At 35.2% G+C, this 11,131-nt stretch overlaps 1 pseudogene; it reads left to right on the forward strand.

The window, feature by feature from the left end:
* Positions 1-1,435: 1,435 nt before the first annotated feature.
* On the forward strand, positions 1,436-10,199 carry LOC126708902 (pleiotropic drug resistance protein 1-like; annotated as a pseudogene).
* Positions 10,200-11,131: the final 932 nt, after the last annotated feature.

Here is an 11,131-nt window from a genome sequence, read left to right on the forward strand (position 1 = left end):
ACACTTGGATTAGGCTATAGTGAAATTTTTATCTTGTGTAAAAAATATAAAAAATTAAAAAAAAAATCCTAAATCAAATAGTTCTAATTAACACAATATTAAAAACCCATGGGGTGTGATTAGAAAATAGTATAAGTGAAGAATATGCTAATATGTTTTTAAATTTTTATTATAACCATTTATACAACAGATTATTTTCGAATAAGAATATGAATAAGAATATATATATAGTTTTGTCCCACATTGGATGTGTGTGAGTCTGTGTGTGTTTATCACTAGCTTCGTGCAACTAACTATTGCATACAGTTTTGCTTGTGGCATGTTCGTGTAATCAAAAAAACAAACGGGTTTTGTCCCACATCGAGTGCGTGAGTCTGTGTCTTTGTGTGTGTGCGCGTGTGTGTGTGTATCACTAGTCAAGGCAGCTAACTATTGCATGCAATTTTGATTGTGGCGTGTTAGTGTAATCGAAAAAACAAATGGGCTTTGTGTGAGTGTGTGTGTGTGTTTGTTTATCACTAGTTTCATGCAACTAATTGTTGCATGCAGTTTTGGTTGTGGCGTGTTAGTGTAATAAAAAAATTTAAAAAAAAAAAACATATATATATAATAAGGACAAAGTTTAGCTACAAATACATCATTGAAAGTAACTTTACTTAATATCTTTTTATTGGAAGTAAATTTTGACAATTACATCATTAGATTAAATTTTCTTTCTATATCCTTCATGCTTGTAAAATTTCTAGAAAATTAAAGGTCAATAACTATGTCATCAATAAATTATTTAAATTACAAGTTTTTATAGGTTAAAAATTATGCATAAAATATAATTTTATAGATTATAAAACAAATAATATTCAATTGGTACAAAATTTGTCATGTGTATTAAGAGTATAAAGAACATGCAATCCAACGGTTAAATTTTCAAAATATGTGATAATATTAATGATATTAAGTAAATTTGAAGCCTAAATTTACTCAATATCTTTTTATTAGAGATGAATTTTGAAAAATTCAAAATTGGATGAAATTTTCTTCTTATATTCTTCATTTTCATATTATATTATGATAAATCCACCGTTTGATGTATTTTGAGAATAATTATTTATTCTTTTTAAATGTAGAGTAATTCGTTTCCATTCCCATATATTATACATCTATAAAATTAAATTAAACTGCGGCCCCTCCGAAGAAAATCTCTTGGCTCTGATTTACGTGAATCTTGTAATCTACTACACTACACATACGAGGAATGTAAACAGACAATAAAACAAAAGAAATAACACTAATCGATGTTAAACTTTGACACTTATTATAGTCTTTTCATCTTAACATAAGTTCATGAATTTTACCTGAAAACTTTGGTAGAAACTAGAAATAATAGATTTGTGTTCCTCTGATTCAGTGGGTTCTCCTCTGTATACGAAACAGAGCAATGGAAGTGGTTTCGAGGTCTACTCAAGAGGAAGTTGACGAAGAATCTCTGAAATGGGCTGCTATACAGATACTGCCAACTGAGCGTCGTATAAGGAGAGGTATATTAACTGAAGAAGATGAAGAAGCAAAAGAAGTTGATATCAAAAGTCTTGGGTTGCAACAATTGAAGAACTTGTTGGAGAGGCTTGTGAAAAATGGCCAGGAGGAAGATAATGAGAAGTTCTTGCTGAAGCTCAAGAACCGCTTTGATCGGTACGTATACAAGCTCACGAGGAATTAATATATGGGTAATTAGAGGTTTACACTGTACTAGTAAAAAACAAATGTGTATAACAATGCACACTTTGTTTAGTCTACAATGTAAATCTTACATTGCTATTAAGATGTCTAAAAATTTTCCTTAGTATATATTACAAATTAACACATATCTATGATTATGAATAACAAGATTAGCTTTAAAACTGATCTGGGTCCTTCTTTGTATGAGTTGGTATTGAAATTCCGAAAATTGAAGTCCGGTTCGACAGCCTAAATGTAGATACCGAAGCTTATGTTGGAAACAGAGCTCTACCTACACTATTAAACTTCACTATAAATTTCTTTGAGGTAATCTTCTCCAACTTAGGACTCATAGACAGTACCCTTCCACAGGACTTACCACCTTCGATCACGTTATGAGCATTTTGGAGAACTCATCCTGTACTTTTTTTCTTTTCTCTCCAGGGGTTGTCGAATTATTTTCATATAATTCAAGGTAGAAAGAAACCATTTTCAATTCTTCGTGATGTCAGTGGAAAAATCAAGCCTGGCAGGTAAAAATTGTATATATTCTCTTTAAAACATTCATTATAGGCTGTGTCATATGATTGATTTCTCATTGACACCAATTTTACAGGATGACACTTCTTTTAGGCCCCCCAAACTCGGGGAAGACCACATTGCTATTGGCTTTGGCTGGAAGACTTAGTTCTGATTTCAGAGTAATGAACTTACTACAGTTCATTTGTTGACTATGCTTTACTACTTTTTGTTGCCTTATAATCTAATTTGAGTACTAAAAAAAAAAACCTTTTCAGTTTTCAGGGAGAGTTACATATAATGGCCATGGAATGGAAGATTTTGTTCCCCAAAGGGCATCAGCTTATATAAGTCAACATAATGAACATATAGGAGAAATGACAGTGAGAGAAACATTGGCATTCTCGGCTAGATGTCAAGGGGTCGGGCCTCGTTATGGTCAGTCAAAACCTCAACAATTTTTTTTTTTTTTTTTAATATTGCAGTTTAGTCTAGCAAGTTTGAATCCATTCATATTTATGGGATGAGTTTGCAGAAATGTTGGCAGAATTGTCAAGAAGAGAAAAGGAGGCAAACATTAAGCCAGATCCTGATATTGATATTTTAATGAAGGTTAGAAAAGTTGATTCACAGAGACCTGGTTTTACATTGATGGTATACAAATTTTGGATTGAAAGAACTGCGTGTGAATTTTGTTTTTCTCTTTTAAATGTGCGATTGTTAGTAGTCATTGTATAACACACACACTTCTATTTATTTATTTATTTTATGTTAAAACAATATAATAACCACCCAACACCCCCCCCCCACTCCACCCCCCCCCCCCCCCCCCCCCCCTCCACACACACACACACACCAAAAAAAAAAAATGCTAACACTTTGTTATTATCTATGGTTTCTCAATACTGCAGGCTGTTTCACTGGAAGGGCAGGAAGCGAATGGGATTACTGAGTATATTCTCAAAGTATAAACTCCGACCCAAGTTATAGAAGATGTTTTCATAATTACACTGAAAAAGATCTTGTCAATCTATGTTCTTTCTCAGTTATGCTCTTTTAACTGCACAGATTTTGGGATTGGAAAGCTGTGCTGACAATATGGTAGGGGATGAAATGCGAAGAGGTATCTCTGGTGGACAAAGAAAGCGAGTGACAGTAGGTAAGAGCACATTGGAACACAAGATGCACATGCAGATACATATTTTTTCATACAAAGATAGATACAGCTAAATCTTTGGCTTGTTCACTAAATTGATTTCTGAAACTTCAAAGAGTTCTTAGCAGTAATTTATGATTGTGCACCAAATTCAAATTTGTGACCAAGTGCTTTAGTGATTTTAGAAAGTCCAAAAAAATATGATATAGGGGAGATGCTGGTTGGACCAGCAAGGGCGCCTTTCATGGATGAGATATCAACTGGCTTGGACAGCTCAACAACTTTTCAGATTGTGAATTCACTCAGACAGGCATTCACACTCTTGAAGGGACAGCAGTGATCTCACTCCTCCAGCCAGCACCAGAAACGTATGACCTATTTGATGACATAATTCTCCTGTCAGACGGGCAAGTGGTATATCAAGGTCCCCGTGAAAATGCACTGGAGTTTTTTGAATCTATGGGCTTCAAATGTCCACAGAGAAAAGGAGTTGCAGACTTCTTACAAGAAGTACTACTACCTCTCAACTCATCTTCTTTCTCATCATATGTGTTTCAGTAATATATAATTCACTGCACTAAATTTCAATCTCCTGCTATTTAATAGGTGACATCAAGGAAAGATCAACAACAGTATTGGGCTAATAAAGACATACCTTATGCTTACATTACTGTCAAGGAATTTGCTGATGCATTTCAGTCATTTTCACATTGGTCAGAAACTAGGTGACGAGCTTGCCATTCCATTTGACAAGGCCAAGGGCCACCCTGCTGCTTTGACAACTAAGAAATACGGTGTTGGAAAGAAAGAACTGTTAAAAGCCTGCATATCAAGAGAATTATTGCTGATGAAGAGAAACTCATTCTTCTATATTTTCAAAATGGTTCAGGTAAGTAGCAGGATAAGAATATAATATACATACCACTGTAGAGATATGTGTATTGCAAGGTTTAATAAGTTTTTTTTTTCTTCTTCTTTTTTCAGCTTATTGTTGTGGCTCTGTTGATGATGACATTATATCTACAAACTAAGAAGCATCGAAATACTGCAACTAGTGGTCAAATTGTTATGGGTGCCCTGTTCTTTACAATATGCACAATAATGTTTAATGGATTCGCAGAACTTGCCATGACCATCTTGAAACTTCCTGTCTTTTACAAGCAAAGGGACCTTCTCTTTTATCCTTCATGGTCATATGCAGTACCCACATGGATCCTCAAGATTCCAATCACATTTGTAGAAGTAGCCATTTGGGTGTCGATGACTTATTATGTTGTAGGCTTTGAACCAAACTTCACGCGGTAGGTAATAAACATTTTTTTTCTTATAAAAATTTTGTTTTTTACATTTTGGATGCCAAAATATAATGAAGGACCCTATGGCAGGTTTCTCAAACAATACTTTCTACTTGTGTGCATCAACCAAATGGCTTCTGGACTGTTTCGATTTATTGCAGCACTAGGAAGGAATATGACTGTTGCAAACACGTTTGGATCTTTTGGGCTGCTTCTAGTTATTGTTCTGGGTGGATTTGTTCTATCAAGAGGTAATTTTTAAATTACATTAGTTTCTCAAGCTTCAACATTGCCATGTAATTTAGATTTGTATTCTTTTTGCCACAGATGAAGTTAAAAAATGGTGGGCATGGGGTTACTGGATCTCACCTATGATGTATGGCCAGAATGCTATAGCAGTGAATGAATTCTTAGGGAAGAGTTGGAAGCATGTAAGCATCACTTTCTTAAGTTTGGAATAATGAAAGGCCAAAATAAAAAAGGAATTGGGTTGACCTTTAAACAATATCAACTAGTTAGTGAGGGTATATATATTTGTTTTAGGTTCTTCCTAATAACACAGAGCCACTGGGAATTATGGTCTTGAAGTCTCATGGACTATTCCGAGAAGAAAATTGGTTTTGGCTTGGAGTAGGAGCTTCAATTGGATTTGTTTTTCTATTCAATTTTCTTTTCACCTTGGCTCTATCTTATCTCCACCGTAAGCACCCTCTTGTTCATCTTCTTATTACTGCATCTTTGGCTTGAAGTTTTGACAAAACAATTTCTGTTATAGCTTTTGGAAAGCCTCAGGCAGTTATATCAGAAGAAAACCCAGTTGAAAAACATAGTGACGGAAAAGAAAAGTAAATTGAACTATCACACAATGAAAAGACCTCGCTGGTGGGTTAAGGCCCAAATATATGTTATATTTTCATCTTATAAGTCACTTCAGTCAACTTGATCTGTTTGATGAAATGTAGAAAGAGGAGCTGACTTTCAGAGAAGTTTGTCATCAGAATCATCATTTGCAGCAAGAAGCAGTAGCAATGAAGTTAATCAGAACAAGAAACAAGGAATGGTTCTTCCATTCGAACCCCTTTCTATCACCTTTGATGATATCAGCTATGCAGTGGACATGCATCAGGTAAGCAACTTCATTATTCTTCTACTACATCTTATAATCATTGCTTAATTTACTACAGTTTTTATCTTTTAAATTCTTTAAACTCTAATGGTACCAGCTTCAATTCTATGCATCCTGGGTGTGCTGCTATGCTTGCAGGGAATGAAAGCTCAAGATGTGACAGAAAATCGACTAAAACTTCTGAAGGGTGTGAGTAGTGCTTTCAGGCCAGGAGTCCTCACAGCTCTAATGGGTGTTAGTGGTGCTGGGAAGACAACTCTAATGGATGTTTTGGCTGGGAGGAAAACTGGTGGGTACATCGAAGGTAGCATCATGATATCTGGATCCACAAAGAAGCAGGAAACTTTTGCTCGCATATCAGGTTACTGTGAGCAAACGGACATCCACTCTCCTCACATTACAGTGTACGAGTCACTGTTTTACTCTGCATGGCTTTGTCTACCTCTTGAAGTTGATAATACAACCAAAAAGGTTATGTATTTAAAATCCATTTTAGAATATAAGCACAACGAACTCAGGCCCATTTACTATGGCACTTGCTTGTACTACAAGCCTATAACTTGTACAATACATATTGTCTTCCTGTAGTCCCATTTACTTTACCATACACAGTTTAATAAAAATAAGTCACTCAGACTTTTACATGGTATTAGAGCCAATACTCTACTCTAGGGTTCAAGAGCAATGTTCTCTTTAGGAATCCTTTCGTTACCCATCAACAGACCTCCATTCAACACACCACCGGCACCAGAAGGTAGATTTCACTCTGATCCAACTTTGATGGAATCTCACCAAATGGAGTCACCACCCGCAGCCACGAACGGTTGAAGTTCCAGCACGACGACCCACAAACCCATGTGCCTCCCAACAACTCACGCGCCTTCATGCGCAACCTTACCCTGCCATGCCCCAACACACTCCTTAGGCCACATGTCATCTCCAAACTGTGCCACATTAGTCCTAGCCTCATGTTAGCAAACATGTCATTTGCCATGTCAGCACACAGGCCTAACATGCCATGTCAACTCACTGCATCATCATGTTAGCAAAACATCGCACTCTTGCAAACACCATAACTACACTTTTGTGACTGCATTGGCTACTACAGGATCTTGGAATTGACCACTCTATTGTAACTCCAATCCACTGTGACAATTGAAGTGCCATTCAAATTGCACACAATGAAGTCTTCCACGAAAGTACCAAAAATATTGAGATTGACAATCACTTCATTTGTCATCATCTATTCCAGGGTATCCCAATTTGTTTCCTCCCAAGACTAGCTAGATGACATCTAGACTATGCCCCTCCACCAATATGCTTACATGCATTGGCTTCCAAACTCAAGTTGATCTCATTTCTCCCAATAGGAGTTTGAGAAGAGCTGTTAGAATATAAACCCAACGGGCTTAGGCCCATTTACGATTGTACTTGCTTGTACTACAAGTCTATTACTTGTACAACACACCTTAGCTTCCAAACTCAAGTTCCTTATACTTCATGATACATAGTTTGGCTAAAATGAAAACTCTCTTAATTCACAAGACATTGGGACTTTACTCATCCTAGAATATTCAAGTAAACAGGGCCATATACGGAAAATATACTTGGAAAGTTCTAGTGAAATAGGAATGTCCATCACTCATCATTTTCAACATTTCAATTGCATACCTATTTAGCTTCTATCTTGTTGTGGCTAATCCATCTTGGTAGTTCACACACCCTGAAACACTCATATAATATAAGGCCAAAGGAGACAACTTTTTCAAATTCTTTTCTAACATGTTGTATGTGTTCACTATAATGATTTGCAGATATTTGTTGAGGAAGTCATGGACCTTGTGGAGCTGACCTCATTGAGGGAATCAATTGTTGGATTGCCTAGCATTAATGGTCTCTCAACTGAGCAGCGCAAGAGGCTGACAATTGCAACTGAGCTAGTTGCAAACCCATCTATAATATTCATGGATGAGCCAACCTCAGGTCTTGATGCCAGGGCAGCAGCAATAGTGATGAAAACAGTGAGGAACACAGTAGACACTGGAAGAACTGTGGTGTGCACTATCCACCAGCCAAGCATTGATATATTTGATGCCTTTGATGAGGTATTGATCTCTCCACGGTTGAGGAACAAAATAGTGTCCTGGTTTCTACATTTCATACAAGAATTAGACAATTATGTATACATTTGCAGCTATATCTTTTGAAAAGTGGAGGAGAAGAAATATATGTCGGCCCAATAGGCCACCGTGCTTCACTTTTGATCAGTTACTTTGAGGTGAGGCTAATTTAGATACTAAGAATTATTAACATATTATTTGAAATACATTTTCTCTATTTGAAGCCATACTAACATAGATGAGTTTATCCTTTCTCCAGGGAATCCGGGGAGTTAAAAAAAATTAGAGACGGAATTAACCCAGCCACATGGATGTTGGAAGTGACAACTGCAGCACAAGAAGCAGCTTTGGGTGTTAATTTTTCCGATGTATACAATAATTCAGAACTATACAGGTGATCTCATGTAAAACTATACACCAAAATATAAAACAAAGCAAACTTAGAAAGAACTTCAACAAGAATCTGAATCCTTGTGGTTTTTATCAAAGCTGATCATAATCTTCTATTCTCTTTCATGAGCCTTATCACATTGATTCAAAATCCATTTAATTTATGTTCTTTAAATACTTTCAGGATATTCATGTGACAAAAAAGGTAAAATTTCCCAAAGAATAATGTCAGAGGGTTCCTAATATGGACTAAATAAAAAAGAAAAATGATCATAGTTTGTAATTTTCCTCATTGATTAAGACTGCGACAGGGAAAAAGTATATATATACATGTATTGACACCGTAAGTTCAATAATTCAGGAGAAACAAAGCAATGATCAAAAAACTCAGTTAACCTCAGCCAATGTCAAAAGAACTGCACTTCCCAACTCAATACTCACAATCATTTTGGACCCAGTGTAAGGCTTGCCTATGGAAACAGCACTGGTCATATTGGCGAAACCCACAGTACAGTGCAGTAAGGCTATTATTCTCAACTTTCATAGCTCTAATGTTTGGAACAATGTTCTGGGACCTTGGCTCCAAAAGGTACTTAATAGAGGAAAGTCAAATAGGTTAAATTTTATAGATTTAACATTTGCCTCCTTTTGTTATTAATATGAGAAGACTCTTCGGAACTGCAGGAGAAGGCAGCAAGACATTTTCAATGCAATAGGTTCCATGTATGCTTCTTCTCTATTTATTGGGATTCAGAATGCTGCATTGGTGCAGCCAGTAGTGGGTGTTGAGAGAACAGTTTTCTACCGAGAAAGAGCAGCTGGAATGTATTCTGCTTTACCATATGCCTTTGCACAGGTAGATGGTGCTTATATTTTAGCAAGAGAAAACCTATTACAAGGTTTATGAACATTTTATGCAATTGCAATATATTTTTGATTTTGGCCTCAATTGTGGTGGAATATTATTTATATATTTGTATGTATGTACATTATATAAAGATATACATTATCATACCCCATTGAGGTGTGATATGATTGCATCACGATGCCTAAGTACGTGATCTAATAGGTCCTTAGGCCAGAATACAGCAAATAAAATAAAATAAAAATGATCTAACAATGAGTTTGAGGTAAGTAGCAATTGGCTTCATGATTAGATGATCATAAATATTAATATTTTTATTAGAGAGTATTTAGAATACTTTCATGAAGATTGGTTATTTAAGCAAGATATAAACCATAACAGGTCTTCAAATTAAAGATTCTATTGTTTCATCCGCAGCTTATGATTGAGCTCCCATACGTTTTCGCTCAGGCTGTCATATATGGAGCGATAGTATATGCCATGATTGGATTTGAGAGCACAGTAACAAAGTTCTTTTGGTATCTCTTCTTTACATACTTCACCTTCTTGTATTTCACATTCTTTGGAATGATGACATTAGCCATCACTCCAAACTATAACATAGCTGCTGTAGTTGCTTCTTTCTTCTATACAATGTGGGACCTCTTCTCAGGATTTATCCTTCCAATAACTGTAAGTATAAGCAGACCCTATCCATTCCACGCATTTACAAGGCAATGTCATATGGATATCTACAGATTTATTGTTTTTGCAGTATATACCTGTTTGGTGGAGCTGGTACTATTGGGCATGTCCTTTCGCTTGGACAATGTATGGATTGATTGCTTCACAGTTTGGAGACATCAAAGACAGGCTTGATTCTGGTCAAACAGTAGAAGAATTTCTTAGGAGTTATTTTGGTTTTAGAAATGACTTCCTAGGAGTGGTTTCAATTGTGACTGTAGGAATCACAGTGCTCTTTGGAGTCAGTTTTGCCTTTTCAATAAAGGCTCTCAACTTCCAGAAAAGATGATGAATGTGTTTACATCATTTTGTGGTCAAAATTTGGCAGAATTTCATAGATACTACATGCAATTTTGATACTTTATGTGCAAGTTCGATAGTTTTCTTATAGTAAGTATTTTTTTTGGGGCTAAATATCCTTATATATAATAATAAGTAAAGATTATGAAATAAAGTATCATGAATCCAAAATTTTATATAATATATCCCATGCATGGAAATTAATATATATATATATATATATATTAAAGAAAGAAAAGAAAGTGACATTCATCGTACAAGAAAGTGACATTGATATGAGTTTTGATTATTATGATAATCTCTTTAAAGAGAATGAATAATTTGAACAATTTCTTTAAATAAAAATTATACATACATACATTTATTTATTTATTTATTTTACTTAAATGTATAATCAATCTCATGCAATTCATTTAAAAGTAACAACATTAAAACAAATGAATAATTGTCCTAAAGATTACATTTGTATATTCATAGCCTTCATGTTTAGAAAGACTTTCACTTAAATTTAGGCATACCAAAGTGGATTGGAGTGCTATGTTAATAAGGCTTAACAAAACCATAGCAATAATAAATATTATACTTAAGATTTTAGATATTACAAGTTTGAGATTTATATATTTTTTAAAATAAATTTGGATTTAGAATAGGTGCTTTTAACCCAAAAATATATTTTCCCATTATGTAAATACACCCAAAAAAAAAAAAATTCGAAGTGGATCAAATGGAACAAAATGGACCAAATGGACAGAATAGGATCAAATAGGAACAAGGTGGACTGAAAAAGACTGAAGGGGACCGAATATGACCAAAGTGGACCGAATAAGAATGGACAGATTGGGACCAAAGTAGATAGAATGGATCGAACGGGACCAAATTAGACCGAAGTGAACCGAATAGGACCAATGTAAACTCAATAGG

The sequence above is a fragment of the Quercus robur genome, chromosome 12 (genome assembly GCF_932294415.1).
Source record: "Quercus robur chromosome 12, dhQueRobu3.1, whole genome shotgun sequence".
Taxonomy (NCBI): Eukaryota; Viridiplantae; Streptophyta; class Magnoliopsida; order Fagales; family Fagaceae; genus Quercus; species Quercus robur.